This window comes from Acinonyx jubatus, chromosome A3, assembly GCF_027475565.1.
Source record: "Acinonyx jubatus isolate Ajub_Pintada_27869175 chromosome A3, VMU_Ajub_asm_v1.0, whole genome shotgun sequence".
In the NCBI taxonomy this organism is placed as follows: Eukaryota; Metazoa; Chordata; class Mammalia; order Carnivora; family Felidae; genus Acinonyx; species Acinonyx jubatus.
In genome coordinates this window covers 58,875,460-58,897,843 of record NC_069388.1, presented here as the reverse complement: position 1 = coordinate 58,897,843, position 22,384 = coordinate 58,875,460, and the positions used below count along the sequence as shown (strand labels likewise).

The 22,384-nt window shown below is 39.0% G+C and overlaps 1 protein-coding gene across 10 annotated transcripts in view; it reads right to left on the bottom strand.

The window, feature by feature from the left end:
• The window catches only part of AFF3 (ALF transcription elongation factor 3), a 568,021-nt gene that overhangs the window by 218,907 nt on the left and 326,730 nt on the right, over nt 1–22,384 (bottom strand). The window lies entirely within an intron of this gene.

Sequence of the window (22,384 nt, the reverse complement as noted above, 5' to 3'; positions counted from 1 at the left end):
AGCAAGGCAGCAGTGTTCAGTGTGAGCTGGCATGTTCAGGACTCCGTAAAGGAGGTGAAGTAAGCCAGTAACAGAAGTTGAGACCTAGGTAATCCCAGGAATACGTTGGTAGGGTATTTGAGCTGGGGCAAGGGGATGAGTGGAAGTCACCTGGGCTTGAGTAGAGAGCTGAGGAGAGTAATGAGAACGGTCTCCACAGGGCTTCGAATGCCAGAGTGTGCCATGGAGGGTGGGTTGGCAGTGGTAGGTTATGAGGGTTTGAACGTGGAGGGTCAGACATGCCAGGTGCTGTTTTGGGGAAAGCAACTTGGTGATCGTGTGCCAGACAGTCTGGATGGGGGACAGTGGGAAAGAAGGCAGCCTTCTGGGGAAAAAGAAACTTTTTAAAAACAGTTGAGAAATGTAATTACAATAGACTAGGAAGGAGAAGGTGACAAAGAAAAAATCCGGTGTTTTAGCAGCACAGCAAGGAACTGCTTTTAGAGGACACAAAGTCTGCAGGGCCAACTTCTCATCTTACAGCACGTTTCTTCAAGGGCAGTTTTAAGAGCATACTATATCCAGGCTTGGATGATGACTGTGAGGGGGCAACCATGCCCCACCCCAACTCCTAGATCCCTGCTCAGTCCGACCCAGCCCTGCCCTAGGTGCTGCCAGGGCACAACAAGTTCCCCTTTGCTCTTCCATGTTCTCCTGTTATTACTGCAGACAGGAGTGAGCCTAGTCAATTTGTATTTGAATTAAACAAACAAGAAGGTATAGCAACCAGCCTGATTTATTCAACTTCATTAGAGGCTTAATATGGTTTGCCTGGGTTCTGGCCATACAGAAGGAATATAAAACACAGTCCTTCCCCTAAGAAGACTTGCATTTAGAATCTGGAGGCCCAGTGGACACACATCAGTTATTGAGTGTCACAAAATGGCATGTAGTTCATGGCAATCTTATGTATTTTAGATCATAGGGGCTATAAGACGTTAGAGACGTTTAACATCTATGACCAGATAATTTTAAAAGGCATAAAGAGCCCCAAAATGAGCAGAGCAGCCTTGCTTAAAGAACTCTTGCTCTTCCCTTATTGAGAATAAGACTTTAAAACAGAGGAAGTGTTGGGCTCTGAGGAAGAGGGAAAGTATCTGAATTGATGTATAAAGAGTACAAGGAATGACCAATGCAATCACTGAGTCACCTTTAACTGCAATTTTCATCACAGCTAAAATCACAATTCAAGGGACAGATGAACAAGTTCAGCTCCCTGGGCTACCACTGAGCAGAGCACGAGCATCTAATATATTTTCAAAGGCGCCATGTACTGAATGCTCACTGCGTGCCAAGAACCACACCAAGCACTTCCTCTACATTTATTTCATGCAATCTCAAAGCAACTGTGAGGTAAGCACTATGTTAAAGATGAGGAAAATGAAGATTTGAGAGGTTAAAGAACTTGCCCAGGGTCACAAAACCAGGAAGTAAAGGAGCAATGCCTCCACCTGTCTCTAAGCCACCTGTTTCTGTGCCTACCTCTCCAGTGGGGGTGGGACTGTGCCTACTGAAACAGCTCCCACTGCCCTCAAGCAGGGGATCGCTGTGGTTCCACAGTGTATGCTTCCAGAAGGGACATAGGCCCCATTTTGTCACTCATTCTCTGAAACATGGAAAATTTGACTTTTCAGGAGAAATCTACTTTCCACTATTACAATTTTGTAAGCCTAGCTAGCTGCAGGGATCTTGGTACTTTCAGATATACACCATTGGTTAAAAGGGGTGTGTGTAATGGTAAGGGGGAGTCTGGGCAGAAAGTCAGCTTTGGCCTAAAGCAAGGGGTCTATGATTTTCTGACACAATCAGGGTTTCAAGTAAGTTGTAGCTTTGGTGCCTCTGTTTCTACACTAACATTTATTGAGACCTCATGCATGTGAGGTCCATACTCAGTTCCTACACAAGTCACACGTCCTCCCATTTACCTGCTTTCTTCCCGAATGTCTTAGGAAAGTGCTCCAGGAGTCCTTAGTTCTTTCTGCACAGAGAAAGCCTTCCATTCCTCCAAAAGCATTGTCTTGGGTCTACCTGACTTCAGGTCTGACATCCGAGGTTTCTCTCTGTGGGCCTTAAACCAGCTGACAACAGACAGTGGTTGATGCAACTCTGAGGGCTGACTGTCAATGCAGTGAGCCCCCCGACAGGGGGTGTCCACAGATTGACCATGCTGGGCCCTGGGCCTGAATGCTGAGTCATGGGGGAGTGGTTTGCCTGCTTTTCCTCAAGGAGGGAAGGCACTGGCACTGGATACTTGTGCTTTTGCTTTGCCATGGTTGGGATAAGCATTCCTACTGCCTAGCCTTGTAAGCTTCTCTATTTTTTTTTAAAGCTTATTTATTTATTTTGAGAGAGAAAGAGCAGGGAAGAGGCAGAGAGAGAAGGAGAGAGAGAATTCCAAGCAGGCTTTGCACTGCCAGTGCAAAGACTGATGTGGGGCTCGAACCTACGAACTGTGAGATCATGACCTGAGGCAAAATCAAGAGTCAGATGCTTAACCAACTGAGTCACCTAGGTGTCCCTTATAAGCTTCTCTATTAAAGTACAAGGTTCCTCATTCATAACTCTCTTAAATTACCTTAGATAAGGATTTCTAGCTTGACACCTCCAGCATCTGGCAGGGTTTCTGCTCTGTTCCTTTCTTTTCTGCAGCCATGAAAGTGCCCTGAAGAGCTGGTCTCTATCAGACAAACTCCCTGCAGGCATGGCCTTCATGCACAAAGACAAGTCAGCCTTCAACAGAGACACACCTGCAGATGGAGACCTGCCCGATCTGGCCCTAGGTGCACAGGCGCAGCCTGCACAGCATTACCAAAGCAGGGCCAGGGTTCCTTTAGAACTAAACCAAAAATCTGGAAAAATTAGTTCCAGCACTGCCAGTGCAAATGGGCAGCCTACATGTCCATGTGACCCAGCCCCTGCAGGTGTGACTGTGTAAGAAAGATAGGTGTCAATTGGTTTGTTCGACAGCTAAGAGCCAAAGGCAGAGCAGTGTCTGAAGTACCACTGCCAGAGTGATCACTGGGCTTGCCTCATGTCCTCCGTTGGGCTTTCCTGTGTCCCCGCTGCCTGGACACACTCTTCTTTCCTTCCTCTCCATCTAGTGTGCTCCTTCTCTTCCTCCTCAGCTCTCACCTCCTACAGGTCCATGGCTTTTTCCTGCATCTTACACAGTATGTGGCATTGAGTATGTATCTATCAAGAGTGTTTTGTGAAAACATCTTTGTGTGTGTCACACACACACACACACACACACACACACAAACTTAGAAAAGCCATCTCCATTTCAGCAGTTTCTCCTCAAACATTTCAGTACAAGAATTTACATTGTCAATGTGTATATTTTAGGATTTCTTGGCAAGGAAATGCCTAAAAATTTTTGTTTTTTTAATTAAACTCAGTACTACCTTTAAATGAACATATTACTTTAATCATCAGGAAAAAATGACATTTCAAACAGTATAGCCCCTCCTAAGGGACCATCTTGAATTTAGTGATGACAAAGGAGGCACTGAGGAAAATTCTCCCTGGACTCTGACTGATGAAATGGTGGAATGAATTAGGGACTCTACTGGTAGCTGACTTCACATGTTCAGCAATGATGGTGTTAAGGATCTTAAGTCATTTCCAATTCTGGTTGCTACAGAAAAAAATGTTGATTCATGACTCCCAGAACTTGGAATTTAAGTAGGCTTTGGGGGAAAGAAAAAGATGATAATGAATCTCTAAGACATAATTGACCACATATGGTTAGGGCAATAGGCACTTACTGCAAAACTTAACTGTATTTCCTATGTAAAAGCTCTTTTTGTTATTTTTTTGTCTCAACTGTCTACCTTCATGATCAAAAGAAGGAAAATAGTAGGAAAGAAAAGGTGTTTTTGGTTTGTGTGTATAGCGTGTATGTGTTGAAGAGAGACCCATCCCGGAGAACTTGGTCCTTCCCAATAAAGGATATATTGCAGTTGTGTTTTATGCTAACTCCAAGTCTGAAATTCCTATTATGCTATGTTTACCAGGAACTACAAAATAACTTTCTAAAAACTGAGATAAAAATTCACTACTTTAACCATTTAAAAATACATAGTTCAGTGGGTTTATGTTATTCGCAAAGTTGTGCAACTACCATCCACATCTAATTCCAGAACATTTCTGTCATGTCAAAAAGAAACTTTGTACCTTCCAATTCCACTCTCCTCCCACCCCTGGCAACCACTATCTCTCTACTTGTTGTCTTGATGGATTTACCTACTCTGGACATTTCAAAGAAATGGAATCATACAATATGTGGCCTTTTGTGCCTGGCTTCTTTTACTTAGCATAATGTTTTCAAGGTTCAACCATGCTGTAGCATGTATTGGTATTTCATCCCTATTTATGGCTAACTAATACTTCATTATAGCACAATTTGTTTATATACTCATCAGTTGATAAATATTTGGGTTGTCTCAACTTTTTGGCTATTATGGATAATGCTGCTACTAATATTCATGTAACAAGTTTGGTGTGAACATATGCATTTAATTCTCTTGGGTATGTACTTCAGAATGGAAGTGCTGTGTCATACGGTAACTCTATGCTTAACTTTTTGAGGAACTGCCAACTGTTTTCCATAGCCCCTGCACCATTTTACATTCACACTGGCAACATACGAGGGTTCCAATTTCTACACATCATTACCAATACTTTGTTCATTTTAGCCATCCTCGTGGTATGAAGTGGAAGCTCATAGTTTTGATCTCTATTTTTCTAATAACTAATGGCAAACATCCTTTCATGTGCTTCTTGGCCATTTGTGTATCTTTAAAGAGAGGTCTATTCAAATCCTTTGCCCCTTTTTTGAGTTGAGTTTTTTTTTTTTTATTGTTGAGTTTTAAAAAATACATCCTGGATAATAAACCCTTACTAGATACATGATTTGCAAATATTTTCTTCCATTCTGTGGGTGATCTTTCTACTTTCTTGATAACATCCTTTGAAGCACAAAAGTTTTAAATTTTGATGAGCTCTAACTCAGCTATTTTTCCTTTTGTTGCTTGTGCTTTTCATGTTATATTTAAGAAAAATAAGTTTAACCCAACAACATAAATATTTATCTTATATTTTCTTCTAATATTTTTATAGTTTGCCTCTGAAATTTAGGTTATTAATCCATCTTGAGTTAATTTTTATATATGGTGTGAGGTAAAGGTCTGACTTCATTCTTTTGCATGTGGATATCTGGTTGTCCCAGTAATAACTGTTGACAAGACTCTTCTTTTCCCATTGAATTGACTTGATATCCTTATCAAAGATCACCTGACCATAAAATCATGGGTTTAACTTTGGACTCTCAGTTCTATTTCATTGGTCTATACCTCTACCCTTATGCCAATACTATACTTTGCTGCTTTGTAGTAAGTTTTGAAATCAGAAAGTATGAGTACTTCAATTTTGTTCTTTTCAAGAATTTTTTTGGGCTTTGGAGGTCTCTTGAATTTCCATATGAATTTTTGGATCAGCTTGTCCACTTTGGAAAAAAAGGTGATTGGAATTTTGATAGAGATTGCACTGAATCTGTAGGTTAATTTGGGCAGTACTGCCATCTTTTTGCTAATATTGCTAACAATATTAGCTAACAATTGCTAATATTGCTAACAATATTAATTCTTCCAATCCATGAACACCGAATGTCTTTACATTTATTTAGGCTTGAATTTCTTTCAACATTGTTTTGTAGTTTGTAGTGTATAAGTACTGCACTTCTTTAATTAATTTTATTTCTTTTTTTTATATTAAATATAATTTATTGTCAAATTGGTTTGCATACAACACCCAGTGCTCATCCCAATAGGTGCCCTCCTCAATGCCCCTCACCCACTTTCCCCTCTCCCCCACCCCTCATCAACAGTTTGTTCTCAGTATTTAAGAGTCTCTTATGGTTTGCCTCCCTCCCTCTCTTAACTTTTTTTTCCCCACCTTCCCCTCCCCCATGGTCTTCTGTTAAGCTTCTCAGGATCCACATAGGAGTGAAAACATATGGTATCTGTTTTTCTCTGCCTGGCTTATTTCACTTAGCATAACACCCTCCAGTTCCATCCACATTGCTACAAATGGTCAGATTTCATTCTTTCTCATTGTTAAGTAGTATTCCATTGTATATATAAACCACATTTTCTTTATCCATTTGTCAGTTGATGGACATTTAGGCTCTTTCCATAATTTGGCTATTGCTGAAAGTGCTGCTATAAACATTGGGATACAAGTGCCCCTATGCATCAGCACACCTGTATCCCTTGGGTAAATTCCTAGCATCCAGATGGCCAACAGACACATGAAAAGATGCTCAACATCACTCCTTATCAGGGAAATACAAATCAAAACCACACTGAGATACCACCTCACGCTGGTCAGAGTGGCTAAAATGAACAAATTAGGAGACTATAGATGCTGGAGAGGATGTGGAGAAATGGGAACCCTCTTGCACTGTTGGTGGGAATGCAAACTGGTGCAGCCGCTCTAGAAAACAGTGTGGAGGTTCCTCAAAAAATTAAAAATAGATCTACCTTAATTAATTTTATTTCTAAGTGTTTTATTCTTTTGATGCTATTGTAAACAGATTTTTAAAAATTTCATTTTCAGATTGTTCGTTGTTAGTATATAGCAATACTTATTTTAGTATATTAATCTTGTATCCTGCAACTTTGTTGACCTATTTGTTAATTATAATAGTTTTGTGTATGAGTTGCCGAGGGGGGTTCTTTAGAGATTGATATATAGAAAATGATGTTATCAGTGAATAGAGATAGTTTTTCTTCTTCCTTTCCAATTTAGATGCATTTTTTTTCTTGCCTAACTGCCCACATAGTACTTCCAATACAATGTTCAATAGGAGCCATGAGTGCATACATCTTGTCCAGTTCTTAATCTTAATGTGATGTTAGCTGTGGGTTTTCCATAGATACCCCTTTTTAGATTGAAGAAGTTTGTCTCTATTCCTAGTTTGTTGGGAGCATTTTTATCATGAAAAGGTGCTGGATTTTATCAAATGCTTTTTCTTTACCTATTGAGATAATTATGTGGTTTTATCACTTATTCTACAGTTATTGTATATTATTTTATTTTATATATTGAACCAACTTTGAAACTGCTTAAAATAAATCCCTAAAAAATAATTCTTAGAACAACAGGAAGATCATCAATATGCATTTAAAATCATATGCTAGTGTGGTGATTCACAGTTTTCGTCGTCTTTACACACACACACACACAAACCTGGAAAGTGACACACAGTTATTATTATTATTATTATTAATCTTCATTCTACAAGTGAAGAAACTGAAGCTCAGAAATTTTCCCAAGGATAACACTGGCAAATGGTTAAGCCAGGTCCAGGCTTCAGGCCTTTTCATTTCCAGTCTATATATTCAGCCACACATACATAGAAAGTTTCTTTTAATTATACTGAAAAGACTGCCACAGCATCATTATAAGAAAAGGTAAGATGAGCATGTAATGGTCATCCGTTCATACTCCGTTTCTATGGGTCATTCCTATCACTGTAATAACAGCAAAACGTATCTCCCATCTCCACTCTTCCTTAATCTCACACACCTGAGCAACGGTTCCATTTTCTCCTCCCTTTTACAGGCAAACTCCTTGGAGGAGCTATCTATACTCTGTCTCCACTTTCTCCCCTTAATCTCCCAATTCCAGCCACACTGAGCTGGCACCGTGCTGGCATTCTCAGTGCGGATTCTCAGTCTCCATCTAACTGGACCTCTCAGCACTCTTTCAGTTGATAATTCTCTCCTTTGTGAATCACTCTCCACCTGGTCACTGAATCACCTTTTCTTAGTTCTCCTTCTTCCCCAATAGGCACTCCCTCCCAGTTTCCCTTGCAAGAGGATTGTGCGAACCAGGGCTCAGCCCTTCAATCACTTCTCTTTCCCAAGTATACTTATTTCTAGGTGATCTCATCCTGGCCCAATTATCCTGCTAACCTATCTCTTTCTCCTGAATTCTAAACTTGTAGATTGAACTGTTTCCCATTTACCTCCACTTGGATATCAGAATAGCACCTCAATTTAATACATTTAAAACTGCAAGCCTTCTTTCCCCACACCCTTCCCCATCTTAGTTAGTGGCAACTTCATTCTTCCACTTGCTCAGATCAAAACCTTAGAATCATTTTGACCCTTCTTCTCCCACACTGAACATTTAGTCTATTAGCAGCAAATCCTGTCAGCTTAACCTTCAATTTGTATCTGGAATCTAATCACTTGTACCGTCCACTGCCACCATCCTGGTATATGCCACTCTCATTTCTTATTTCAATTTTACTAAGGTTATACTTTACTAAGTTATACTTCAGGAACAAATCAGAGTGATCTTTAAAAAAAACACACACACAAAACCTATCCTGTAACTCCTCTGATGAAAACCTTCCAATTACTGCCTATCTCATAGAGAATAAACCCAAGGTCCTTATAATAACCTATAACATCCTATATGATCTGGCCTCTGGTTATCTCTAATTTCCATTATTGTCTCCCTACTTATTCTACTCTAGCTACAATGGCCTTCTTGCTGTTTCTTCAAATCAGCTCCTGCCTCAGGGCCTTTGCACTTGCTGTAATCTTAGCCTTCCCACCCTACTCCATGATAGCAATACTATTTATTCCCTCATTTGTTAGGTCTCTGCTCCATTGTCACTTCCACAGAGAGGGCTCCTTGCCTGCCCTATCTTAAATAACACTTGCCCCACTGCTCCCTGTCCTCTCATCCTGCCTTCTCCTTCTTAGCTCTTATGACCTACCTGACATTTATATATTTTTGGATGTTCTTGCCTCCATCTAGTGATATGTAAATTTCTTAAGAACAAAGAATTGTCTCTTTTTAGTTCACTGCTCTATTGTGGAGTCAGTAAACAATGACCTCCAGACCAAAGTGACTGATCTATTACCTGTTTTTATAAATGAAGTTTTACTGGGACATGCCTGTACCCATGCATTCATTATGTCTGTACAGCTGCTTTTGTGCTATAAAGGCACAACCGAGTAGCTGCCAGAGGCTATACAACCCACAAAACCTAAAATATTTACCACCTTTATGGCCCTTTATGGAAAAAGTTTGTTGACTCCTATTTTGAGAAGTCTGTGCTGGCATATGGTAGAGGCACTGAACACACTTGTTCAATGAATGAATGGAAAAAAGAAGGAAAGAAGTGGGGTTAAGTAGTGCCATTTGCATTAACCAAGTACAGCAAAATATAGATAGTGATTTGAACTTAATAAAATCCAAATATATACAAAAGATATTTTCTAATTCTGTTTCCTGTAAATTTGGAATATAAACTATTTTCTCTGATGTAATGTGAGAGAAGTGCTAAGGTGGATACTGCGGGCCTGGGTGACATTTAAGCCCAGGTAGGGCTTTATTATGTGCATGACTTCAGTCCAAACAAATAGGTACACACCAAAAACTATGGCTTCAGAAACCTGGAAGGAAAGGTTTTTTTCTTCATTTCCTTCTTTATTTTGGCCAATGTTTTGATTTTCCATTTTCCCTTGGGCCTCAAGACAGTCGTCTTTTGGATTTAGGATCCTCACACCCTAATACCTGTACACAGAGTGCACTTGAAAGGCTTAAAGTAGATGTTACCAAAATCCTTGTAGCTCAAACATTCTGTAAGTGCTAATAGTGAACATTATATATTTTTTTAACGTTTATTTATTTTTGAGAAGAGAGAGACAGAGCATGAGCGGGGGAGGAGAGAGAAAGAGGGAGACACAGAATCTGAAACAGGCTCCAGGCTCTGAGCTGTCAGCACACAGCCCGATGCGGGGCTCGAACTCACGGACCGTGAGATCACGACCTGAGCTGAAGTCGGACGCTTAACTTACTGAGCCACCCAGGCGCCCCTTAGTAGTGAACATTATAAAATAAAGAAACAGGATTCCAGACTTATGATGTTATTTTTTTTTAAGGCCCAATTCTGCCAGCATGAGAAAGAGGAAGACACAGAACCCAAAAAGGAAAGGTCAGTGTTAGAATTTTAAAAGACAGTACAAAGCCCCCACTGAACACTTAGGGGACACACTGCCCGAGCTGTGACCTTTGTTGTCGCTGTAGGACAAGGGACCTATAGTGACCCTGCAAATGTTTTCATGGTAATCCATTTGAAAGTAAAACTTTTTAAAACCTTGACCTGCAACACTGGTTCTCAAAAGATCCAGCTTGAAAAGCATTTGCTTATTTCCTTCTGTGTTTTGCCTTTTTTTGTAACATCAAGGGCTCAGGCCTCTACCAGCATTTGACCATTTAAACCGGCAGTTAGATTTATGGACTACAATACTCCTGCCCCTACACACACACACACACACACACACACACACACACACACACACACACACACAGAGTACTCATGGCAAATTCAGAGACAAGACTTCTGAAGATAAAATTAGTGCTACAAAGCCCCATAACAAGACTCAAATACTTTAAACGAATGACATTTATATATCCAGCAGCAAAAAAAGACACAAATGCTTATTTTGGCCTGTGGGTGCGTGGAGGATCTGTTTTCTTAAGTTTGGATGTTTTCCAGACAAATCATTCCAACATCCAAAAGTTTGTTTTGCTTTATTGTTTTAGACAAATTTCTAGGGTGTTTTTTTAGGGAGCTTAATAGGGTAAAAAGACAGTGAATGGCTGCTTGGAACCTTGAACCCAGGTTGGCTAGCTTGTCTCTTGGTATCTCTTTTTGCAGATGACAGTGGAAGATAAAATCTGTCATTCACAGAAGGAAAGTAGACAATGAGCAGAGATTTAAATGAGAAAATGCACATAATGACCCATTTTCAAAATGGCAATAAAGCTTTTGCTCTCAGAGTTTGATAATTGCCATGTATTACCAACTCTCACCTCCCAAATATTTTTTAATATTCCCCTCCAAACTTGAGGGATAGAAATTCCCTCCACCCTTGGACCTAACCATGGAGATTCTAAAAAGCAATGGAAGAAGGAGCGTGTTCTGTGTGTTCTGAGAGGGCCTGTATGTTGTCAGAGTCTAGGGACTCTGGGTAGACAATGCAAAAGGGGAGGGTATTGATTAAAACTCTGTAGTTTTTGTGCCAGTAGCTATGCTGCTGCCCTTTGTGACAGAACTCACCCTATCTCAGGATGTACAACTCAGGCCTCTTTCAAGGGCACTTGGCATCTACTGGTGAATGACACCATGTGACAGCAAAGGATTAAGGAGCCTAACAGGATTACGCTGTCCTAAGGACTAAGGCAAGTTTGGTCACTGACAAAACATGTATTCTTTTCTCAACCAAACATCTTTGTAATAAATCACTTAGCCTGACTGTCCTTCTAGAATCCAGGCACACTTTGTGATGTAGATGCTGCCATTTTTAGAAATTTTGAGAAAAAGGACAGAATGATCAAAAGACCACCCTGCAAATATAAAGCCAGCTTCTTTTCTAAAATAATCTATTCTTGCTCTGATAGGTCAAGACAGGGCCCTCATGGAAAGGGAAAGTTATTCAAGAGGCTCTTCAAAGCAACAAATCAACACTCTCTTTTGAGCACTTACAATGTGCTAAGCACAGACACTGTACTTCATCGATCATATGCCATCCTTTGCAAATACTTTTGGAAGCTACATTCACATTGAAAGTCTACTTTTTAGGCATATCCAGGCACTCCTCAATGGTTCTCAAAGAAAACACTCAAGGTAGCCTCCACAGATGGCTTTTTGAGAAGCGTGGATTTGTCGCAGCAGCTACTCTGGCCTCAATGATTAGCAAGGGGTTTATTTAAGCATCAGACCCCTCAGGGAAACTGAGGTAGCCCTGAGAAATCTGGAGGCAGTACTTGTTGATCACAACCAGGCCCACACAGCCCAAACTTTCCAGAACTTTGTCCTCTTGGACACTTCCCTGCCTAGACGCAAGATGTGGATGAGCTCCAGTCTGTAGCACCTTCCAGAGGGCCTGAGTTGTGTGTGTGTGTGTGTGTGTGTGTGTGTGTAGTAATATTCTGTCAAACCTCTGCAAGTTGCAAATCTGACAGAATTCAGGAGGTCACACCAAGGGCCCACAGAATAGAGATGACAGGCACAAGGCCTGGGACTTATATCTCTACAGGGGCCAGGAACAGACTCTGAGCAGAGGAAGGACCAAAGGCAAGTGGGCTGGCAAACAAAACTGTGTATTAAGATTTTATGCTAGTACACACTGTATATTAGTATGATATTAGAGTAACATAATGCTTTATATAATATTAAGATACTCTGCTTCTCAACTTCAAAATCACAGGCTGTTGGCACATGGGGAACGAGCTTTATCTACATGGCATTAAATACAAGAGCAGTTTTCTTTTAGTGAATATGTGGACTTCAATTTTCTGAGCCACTTTTCATTTCAGGATCTGAAGAATATGCCAAATGTAATTGTACTGCCCTAAAATTTAGTCCATATCCTTTCAATTACCTTCAGAGGCTGTTTCTGTCATGAGGTCATTCTAAGTTATTAGAGTTTAAAAATTCATAATGACCCTAGAAGACGGATGTATTAGTTTTCCTTTTTGCAAATATGTTCCTGATACTCTTTTGCATGTTTCCTTACTCTTCTGAAATTATCTACTGAGGAAATTCTAACTGCAGTTTCTTAAACTGTTTGTATCTTATTTACTGTTTGTGCACAGAGGTGATGTTGGGACCCTCTGAGGTTTTATTCACTTCATCCCTGCTTGTGTCCTGGCAGCCAAGAGGACACAGGGTAGGAAGAGGCAGAAGAATGAGTTAGTGTTACTGCAGGTCAGCTTGAACTGGTTTGTCTGTTCCTAATCAAACCCCGGCTAAGTCATTCCAAGTTCTAATCTATGTGGACCTGTATAACAGGAAGAGAGTAAAACAGAGAACAGAGAATTACAGTAATGGAGTCTTCGAGTAATGAAATTATATATCACTACCTTAGTGCCACACTCACATTAAGCGGCCATTTCTAAATCTAAAATAATAGCGCAGAGGTGGATTCTACCTGCCTTTAAAAGGACAGAGCTAGTTCAAAAATTATATCCAAATCTCTAACAATTACCTGTAAAGGTTACAACTGCTAAAGATAGGAAGACTAGCTTAAAAAGAATAAAACTTTACTCTCTCCTTATTCCTTTTCTCTCTTTACAACTGAATCTTACCAGAAGGGTAATAATAAAAAAGGGACATTTTATTTAACTTCAGGTTTCTGGTAGATACTTAAAATAAAAGTTCTAAAAAATATCATAGATGAAAGCTTTCTCTGCTATAGCTTCTTCCATTGAATATGTGGAACTCTTTAGAAAACTTCTAACTATTTCCATACACTCCAGAAATTCTGGGAGTTGGAGTCAGTATAAACTTTTAAGGAGTTATTTAAGAACTTGAGTTCACCTACTGCAACATGCCCTGTGTACATATTCTCTGCACTCCATCCACACATATTTGTTAAGGACCTACTCTGAGCCTGCTCTGAAACTTTATATTCACCTAACAATGTCTGGTATGTGAAGCAGACGAACAGCATTGGAGGCAAAGAGTGTGGATCCTGTAATCTGACTGGTGGAGTTTGAATATAAGCAAGCTCTGCCAATTTTTGGAAGGTTATTTAACCTCCAGGTCCTGTTTCCTCATCTATAAATGGGAAATGATAATAGTACTTGACTCATGGGGTCAGTGGGAGGCTCAAATGAGATGTTAGCACCAAAGCTGCCACCAGCACACTAGCTCCTTGTATGACTTTAAATATTAGTTGTAGCCACTGAAATTATTATCAAAGTAGTCATAAAGTGAAGGATATAATATTGGATAATATTCAGGTATATAATGTTTCATCTTCAAAATGGCAAATGTTTAAAAATCAAAATCATGATTTCCCACATTCTCAAAAAAAATTTTTTTAATGTTTATTTATTAAGAGAGAGAGAGACAGAATGTGAGTGGGGGAGGTACAGAGAGAGAAGGAGACACAGAATCCGAAGCAGGCTCCAGGCTCTGAGCTGTCAGCACAGAGCCCGACATGGGGCTCGAACTCACAGACCACGTGATCATGACCTGAGCTGAAGTTGGAAGCTTAACCGACTGAGCCACCCAGGCGCCCCCCCCCCCCACATTCTTTTTAAAAAATGCTTATTTATTTTGAGAGAGAGAGAGAGAGTGGAGAAGGGGCAAAGAGAGAGTGAGAGAGAGAATCCCAAGCAGGCTGCAAACTCAGCACGGAGCCAGATGTGAAGCTGGATCTCATGAACCATGAGGTCATGACCCAAGCTGAAATCAAGAGTTGTACACTTAACTGACTGAGCCACCCAGGTGCCCTGAGAGTTCTCATATTCTGTTGCTTGGTCTTATATGATAGAAACATGTCAGTCAGCAATGTGGTAAGGAATCAGGCAGGTAAGTACCTTTGCTTTGACTCTGCCCAGGAGTCAGGGGTGTGGGAGTCAGTAAATAGAACTGACCGTGGAAAGCATTTGTGGTTTTTATGTCATAGTGCTATAAAGTAAGATAGTAAAAATATAAACGATAACTTCAAATTAATCCTTTTATGCCAAGTTGGCTGTAAAATATTTAGAGGATTCAGGCTGGTTTTAGTGATAGATTCAATGTGCCATGGAGCTTTGTCCTTTACCGTGCTTTTAGTGCCAATGGCTGGATTCCCACCACACCATCTGTTCGTGACACTTGGTCTCATTAGCACGACTATTTTTATTGATACACATAGCAATGCTTCTCATACCATCTTAGCTAAGCATTATTTATTGTATCTATATATACAACAATATTAACACAGTCAAGCATCAGGATCGGGGACTGGAGGGCATCATTAAAATCAGCCAGTGTTCAGCGAGAGATTTAATGATGGATTTAATAGTATTAAATGGGAAAAAATGCCCTTGGCCTTTACATTCTCATTTAAAAACATATAAAAGAGCGGTAATTCAGGCAGTTATACTTCTCTCAAAGATTTTGCTCTAAATCACAGATGGCAATGGGAGGCCATGGCTGAATGCTGGCTAACACCCACTCACTCTGACCACAGCTAGAAGTGCCTCATTGGGTCATAATTAGCAAACTGCTGCAAACTCAACTCTTTAAATCAGAGGTCAGTGAGTGCCAGGCTAAAGCACAGAGAGTAGAAAACACACAAAAATGATGATGTAGGTATCCTCTGGAGGCTGTCTTCTCTGTCTAGCTGCAACTCCCACCTCGTTGGGTACCGCACCTGCACGCAGGCACTGTAAAGTGGTGTACTTTGCTTTCTAAGAAAGCCTCAGGGTTTGGCTCTTTGGTTTATAGGGATTCAAAGCAACATGGTATCCCCAGTCAGCTCCTGTCCACTCCTCACTCCTTGCCACAGACAGGTCATAAATTTCTGTCTTGGGAACACATCATCTAGCCAATAAATTATTAGTTCCCTATGATGTATATCCTGGAGAGCTTTGATCAGGGTCTGCTGGTCTGAAAGTCTAAACATTTCTGACTAAGAGCATTAGGCTGGGTTTCAACTTTTGATGGAGATAGTTTTGGCAGAGTAGAAAAAAAAACACCCTGGATTTTACTCAGAGGCTTGTCTTTGAGTTTGCTGGGTTATGTAGCAACTCTGTGATTTAGGGCTAGCCATTCTCTGAGTCTGTTCTCTCATCTGTAAAATGCCTCCCAGAGCTGATAGGATACTTCTCATCATTGCTAAGGACTCGGGCCACTGGTCCTTCTTTTCTAGGGACCCAAGTAATCAGGTACATGTGACCAGAATGACAATAGGGCTCTCAGAATTTCCATCTTTCCCTCTGGATACCAGTGGGATTAACATGCGATGAATGGCGGCCATGCTTCTTCTTGCCTCCAACATTAAGAGAGACTTTTTCATTTTGGAAATGTTGAAAATCGGCACTGAGAATGGGTTGTGTCGGAGAAGCTGATGGAGGTACTGCCCAAGGATTCAGGCTGCTGCCAAGGGTAAGTTACAGTGCTGAGTCCTTCCCACACTTTTTAAAGTCTTGTCAGGAAAATAAACATCAGTGGCAGAAGCGCAAGCTCTGCAAATTAAAATATAGCTACAAAATTATCTTCTTTGCATTTTAAAGCAAATTACAGAATCATTCAACTAATTTCAACAATGAAAGGAATGTAGATCCAGTCAAAATTACACATGCATGGACGCTGGTGACGATACCTAAAATTAGATTCTTGGTGGCAGCTCCTGCAAAAAATAAATGTGAAGTGATTGCTCATCAGAAAATACATACGTTCCTATGTGAAACTCTCTTGCCATGATAAATTCTTCCAACAAAATGACTACTCAAGCATTCAGCAACCTGCTTTAGAAAATACTGCAAGCTAATGTTTCTTGTCCAAAAATGTACATACAGCACAGATAAGGGAAGAAATGGGACAGCAACATCAGATTCATGAACTGTCTGAAAAGCCTATACAGTAAGTGAAGTGCCACAAGAACTGCCTGAAACAAGACTAAGAAGCAGGTAACTGAGGTAACCACAGTGTCTACCTGTAGCACACATAACAAAGCAACTGAAAACTTAATAAAAACCACCATGTGCTTTTCAGTATCTAAACACAATCGGACTAACGTTTTGGAATTTTTGAATGAAATGCACTAAATAGAATCTTCTGTGAATGAATGAGAGATCTAAGACTTGCTTCTCCCTGGTAAGAAGTGAGATATATTCACGCATCTGAGGATAAAATATTTCCTTCACTGAGCACTATCTGTTTTTACAATTTTATTATCAATCTCCACTAAGTGGCCACCACAAATTCTATAGTCGTTTTCAACCACGGTCAGTGTCGGGAGACAATTTTTGGTTGTCACAAGTGAGAGGATGTTACTAGCATCTAGTGGGTAGAGGACTGCTAAACACTCTCCGATGCACAGTCCCTCACAAAACAGAAGTATCGGTGCAAAATGTCAATAGTGCTAAGTCTGAGAAACCATGATCAACATGCAATTCAGCAACTCTACTCGTAGGTACTTACTCAAGATAAATGAAAACATATGTCCATGAATGAACAGCCAGATGAAGAGACACATAGGGTGAGGTCCATAAAATTCTGAGCATAGGAGCTCCTGTCCCCATGGAGTTTGGGGTGTGCTACTCTCCCAGCACATGGATGAGTTCCTGTTCACCAACCTGGATGCTCTCTGAACCCCATCCTTTTGGGTTTTTTGGAGGCATCATTGCATAGGAATGATTGATTAATTCACTGGCTGCTGGTGATTGCTTCAATCTTCTCCCCTCCTTGGTAGTCAGGAGGTAAGGCTGAAAGTTCCAACCCTCTAATCATATAGCTGTTTCTCCTGGCAACTAGACTTCATCCTTAGTAATCTAGGGACTTTCCAAAAATCACCTCATTAACATACACAGATGTGGTTGAAAGAGATTTGTTATGAATAACAAGAGAAACCTTTATCTCTCTTATCATTTAGGAAATTCCAAGGATTTTTGAAGCTTTGTGCCAGGAATCGGGATGAAGACCAAATACAGTAAAACCTTGGTTTGCGAGCATAATTCACAACATGCTTATAATCCAAAGCATCTGTTTATCAAAGCAAATATCAAGAACCATTGGCTCAGTTGTGAGCATGTGATGTTCGGCACCATGTACTACTTATATTGCAAGACATCACTCATTTATCAAGTTAAAATGTATTAGAAATGTTTGCTTGTCTTGTGGAACTCTCGGAGAACAAGTTACTCACAATCCAAGGTTTTACTGTGTGTGTGTGTGTGTATCTTATTATAAATTACAATATGATAGGACTTGCCCATGAATTGCTCAATGTGCATGTTGCCAGCTGAGGTCCAATAAGGCAATGCTTTGCCTTCTTTCAGCTCTCATACTATAATATAAACAAAGGTACTTTTTATGGTATATTAGCACCATATTTTTTGCATTTGCATGCTTTTTGTTGGTGGTTTCACTGTTTAAAATAGCTCCAAGCATAAAGCTCAAGTGCTGTCTAATGTTCCTAGGTGCAAGAAAGCTCTGATGTGCCTTACAGAGAAGATACACGTGTTAAATAAGCTTCATTCAGTCCTGAGTTAGCGTGTTGGCCATGAGTTCAATGTTAATGAACCAACAATACATGTTAAATTAGGTGGCTTTAAACAAAAACACACATAAAACAAGGTTATATGTATTGACAGGTTGATGAAAATGTGACCAGAGAGGCTTGCAGGACCTTAACACTGTTATTTCCCCTAGGTTCAATATTTGCAAATTCCATATTCATGGCAACTTTCAAGAACATAACTACCATGAATAATGAGAACTGACTGTATATGTAGATCTTTCATTTGATTCTATTACACTTGCATTTTTGTCTCAGTGTCAGTGTCTACTTCCCTAAGCACTATAGTTTAGTTCTCCATTTATTTAGGTTTTCTTTAATTTCCCTTAGTAGTTTTTTATAGCTTTCAGAGTATAATTCTTATATGCATCTTGCTAAATTTATCAATAATCAATAAGTACTTTATGATTTTAGTGCTACTGTGAATGGCATATACATACAAGATTGTTATGTACTTTTGATGACTTTCTACACATTTTTTTTTTATCATTTGAAAAACACCACTACATCCCTGGTGATATTATTCATCCTGAATTCTACTTTGGCCGATATGAATGCAGCTTTTCAATCTTTCTTTAGATTAATATTTCCATATATTTTTCATCCTTTTACTTTGCCCATCTCTCTAAATATAAAGCATGTAGACAGCATATGGTTCCTTTCTGCTTTTATTATACCCACTCTAATGATCTCAGCATTTTAATTAGAGTGTTTAGACCATTTCATTTCATGTGATTATAAAATTACATTAATTTAATATTAAGTGTATATTACATTAGGCTTTGGTTTAAGTCCTTTATCATCTTGATAGTTGATTTCTACGTTGGCCTGTCCATTCTTTGTTCCTTTTCTTCTCTTTTCCAGCCTTTTTTTGTATTAATTCAATCTATCTTGTATTTTTTTCTCCATTATTGGCTTATTTGCTATACCTTCATTTAATTTTTAAGTAGCTGTTCTTCAGTTTACCATATACATTATCATCATGGTCCGTCATAAAGTAATATATCACTCTACTTCTAATGTAAGAGCTTTGCAACAGTAAGCTTTATTTCCCCTTCAGTCTGTTGTACTGTTGTTGTCACTTATCCTTTTACATATGTTATGAACACTTCAATAAATTGTCGTCCTTTGCTTTAGATTACCAGTTATCTTTAAAATAAAAGTAAATCAGGAAACTATATTTACAATTTATCTACCATTCCTGGAGGTTTTCATTCTTTTATGTAGCAGCAAGTTTCCAACTGGCATTATTTTTCTTAAGCCTAGAAAACTTTCTTTAACAGTTGTCTAATTTGTTGGAAATGAATTATTTCACCTTTTGTTTATTTGAAAAGCTCTACTTTGTCTTCAGTTTTGAGATATTTTCATTGGATATTAATTTCTAGGTTGATGGTTTCTTTCTTTCAATACTTTTAAAATGCCACTCCATTGTGTTGTGGTTTGTATTGCTACTGACAGTAAGGTTGCAGTCATGTTTTGATGTTTGGTCCCCTGTGTATAGTGTTCCTTTTCTTTTCTCTAGTTGCTTTAAAATTTTCTTTCTTATTCATTTTTAGCATAATCTGCTCTGATGCGATGTTCTTTCTGTGTATCCTACTTGGGATTTGTTGAAATTCCTAGATCTGTAGGTTTATAGTTTTCATCAACTGTGAAAGACTTTCAGCCATTATTTCTTCAAAGTATTTTTTCTGCTCTTTTTTTTCTCCTCCCTTCTGGAATGGCAAGTACACATACGATCAATACGGAGATATTGTGACACAGACCAGTAGGGTTCTGTTTTTTTCTCTCTAGGCCTCATTTAGGATAGTTTCTATTGTAAAGTTTTCTGTTAAATATGTCCAGTGAATTTTAAATTTCAAAAAATGTATTTTCAGCTCTGGAAGTTCCATTTCTGTATCTTCAATGTCTTTCCTTAGTATATTAATCTTCTCCTTTAAATCGTCAAGACCATTGAGATAAGCTGTTATAAAGCTTCTGTCTGATAATTCCAGAATGTCTTTCACTTCTGAGAATGTTTTTATTAACTGATTTTTCTCTTGTTATGAGTCATATTTTGCTGTTTCTTTGTATGTCTAATAATTTTTCTTTAAAGTTTATTATTTATTTATTTATTTTGAGAGAGACAGAAACAGCACTAGTGGGGGAGGGTCAGAGGGAGAAGAAGAGAGAGAAAGAGAATCCCAAGCAGGCTCCGCAATGCCAGCATACAGCCCGACATGGGGCTTGAACCCGTAAAACTGTGAGATCATGACCTCAGCCGAAACCAAGAGTGGGATGCTTAACTGACTGAGCCACTCAGGTGCCCCTGTATCTCTAATAATTTGTATTGGATTCTCAACTCTCTGAGTGTTACATTGGTATTGTTTTTCAAATTTTTTTATTGAGGCAGAATTAACATGCAACATTATATTAATTTCAGGCTTACAACATAATGATTTGATATCTGTATATATTACAAAATGATCACCACAATAAGTCCAGTCACCATCCATCACCATCCATACTTAAAGAATTCTTTTTGTGAACAGAAATTTTAAGATTTACTCTCTTCACAACTTTTAAGTATGCAATACAGTGCTATGAACTATAGTTACAAGGTTGTACGTTATATCCACATGACTTATTCATTTTATAACTGGAAGTTTGTTATCTTTTGATTCCCTTCACCCATTTCACCCACTCCCATCTTACCTCTGGCAGCCATTAGCCTGTTGTCTGCATCTGTGAGTTGTTTTTTGTTTGTTTTTAAAATTCCACATATAACTGAGATCATACAGTATTTGTCTTTCTCTGTCTGGCTTATTTCAGTTAGCATAATGACCTCAGGTTCTATCCATGTTGTTGCAAATGGCAGGATTTAATTCTTTATTTATGGGTGAGTAATATTCCTTTATGTATAGTGTATGTATATCTTCATCCATTCATCTGTCAAAGAATGGTTGTTTCCATATCTTGGCTATTATATAGGTTGTTTCCATAACTTGGCTATTATAAACAATACCGCAATGAACATGGGGGTACATATATCTTTTTGAGTTCAGTGTTTTCTTTTGAATAAATACTCAGAAGTGGAATTGCTGGATCATATGGTAGTTTTAGTTTTAATTTTTTGAGGAACCTCCATACTGTTTTCCATAGTGGCTGTACTGATTTACATTCCTACCAATAGTGCACAAGAGTTTCTTTTTTTCCACATCTTTGTCAACACTCATTATTTCTTGTCTTTTTTATCACAGCCATTCTAACGGATGTGTATGATATCTGTTTTAAATTTCTTTCTTAAAAGATTGATGAAATTTGTTACTACTGGATCAGGTTTATCCTTATAAGGCTTAATTTTAAAGTTTGTTAGGGTGGGTCTAAAGCAGCCTTTACTCTGGGGATGTTTTAGCCTTATTACTAAGGCATGACTTTTCTGGTGACTCTACTTAGTGTTCTGGTTTTTTAATGAGATTTCTCCATTATGGCTTGTGAGAATTCAAATGTACCTCTGCCCTATGAGAGCTCTGGGAATTGTTCAGTTTATAGCTCCATGGAAATTTTTATTTGCGTGGCCTTGTGGAGTTTCACATTATGTATGCAAGGATTAGTATTCAGCCAAAGACTCAAGGGGCTCCCTATGCAGATTTCTGGAACTCTTTCTCAGAATGTCTCCAATTTTGTATTCTGCTTTGCAAATTCCAGCTCCCTAGGCCTCTGCAAACACTGTTCTCTTTCCCCTCATCTCAGTGAGACTTCTAGGTTCTGCCTGAAGCTACTTCTCTGCATTGCAGTCTGGAAAGCACCTATGAGTATAAATCTGAAGTGAACATGCAGTAGTCACCTAGTTTATTTTCCTTCTTATAAAATCACAATTCTGTATTGACTATTTTCCAATGTTTGAAAATAGTTACTTCACATATTTTGTTCAGTCTTCTATTTGTTCATGGCAGAACAGAGAAACCAGATAATCATTCAAAAATACAAACCTGATGATGTCACTCTCTAGCTTAAAATCTTTCAAAGCTGACTATATATTTTATCGTCTATAGTGGTATATTTTTAAAGAGCTAAAATGCTCATCAGAAGGGGATACTACGATAATGAACATAAAGCAGGATGGTCACAGGAAACCAGGACCTCTGACATTGTCATACATCTTGGCTTAAGCTTCTAGCGTCTCCGTACACACCCTTGTGCCCCCATTTTCCACCAACTTTACTTTTCTTTCTTTCTTTCTTTCTTTCTTTCTTTCTTTCTTT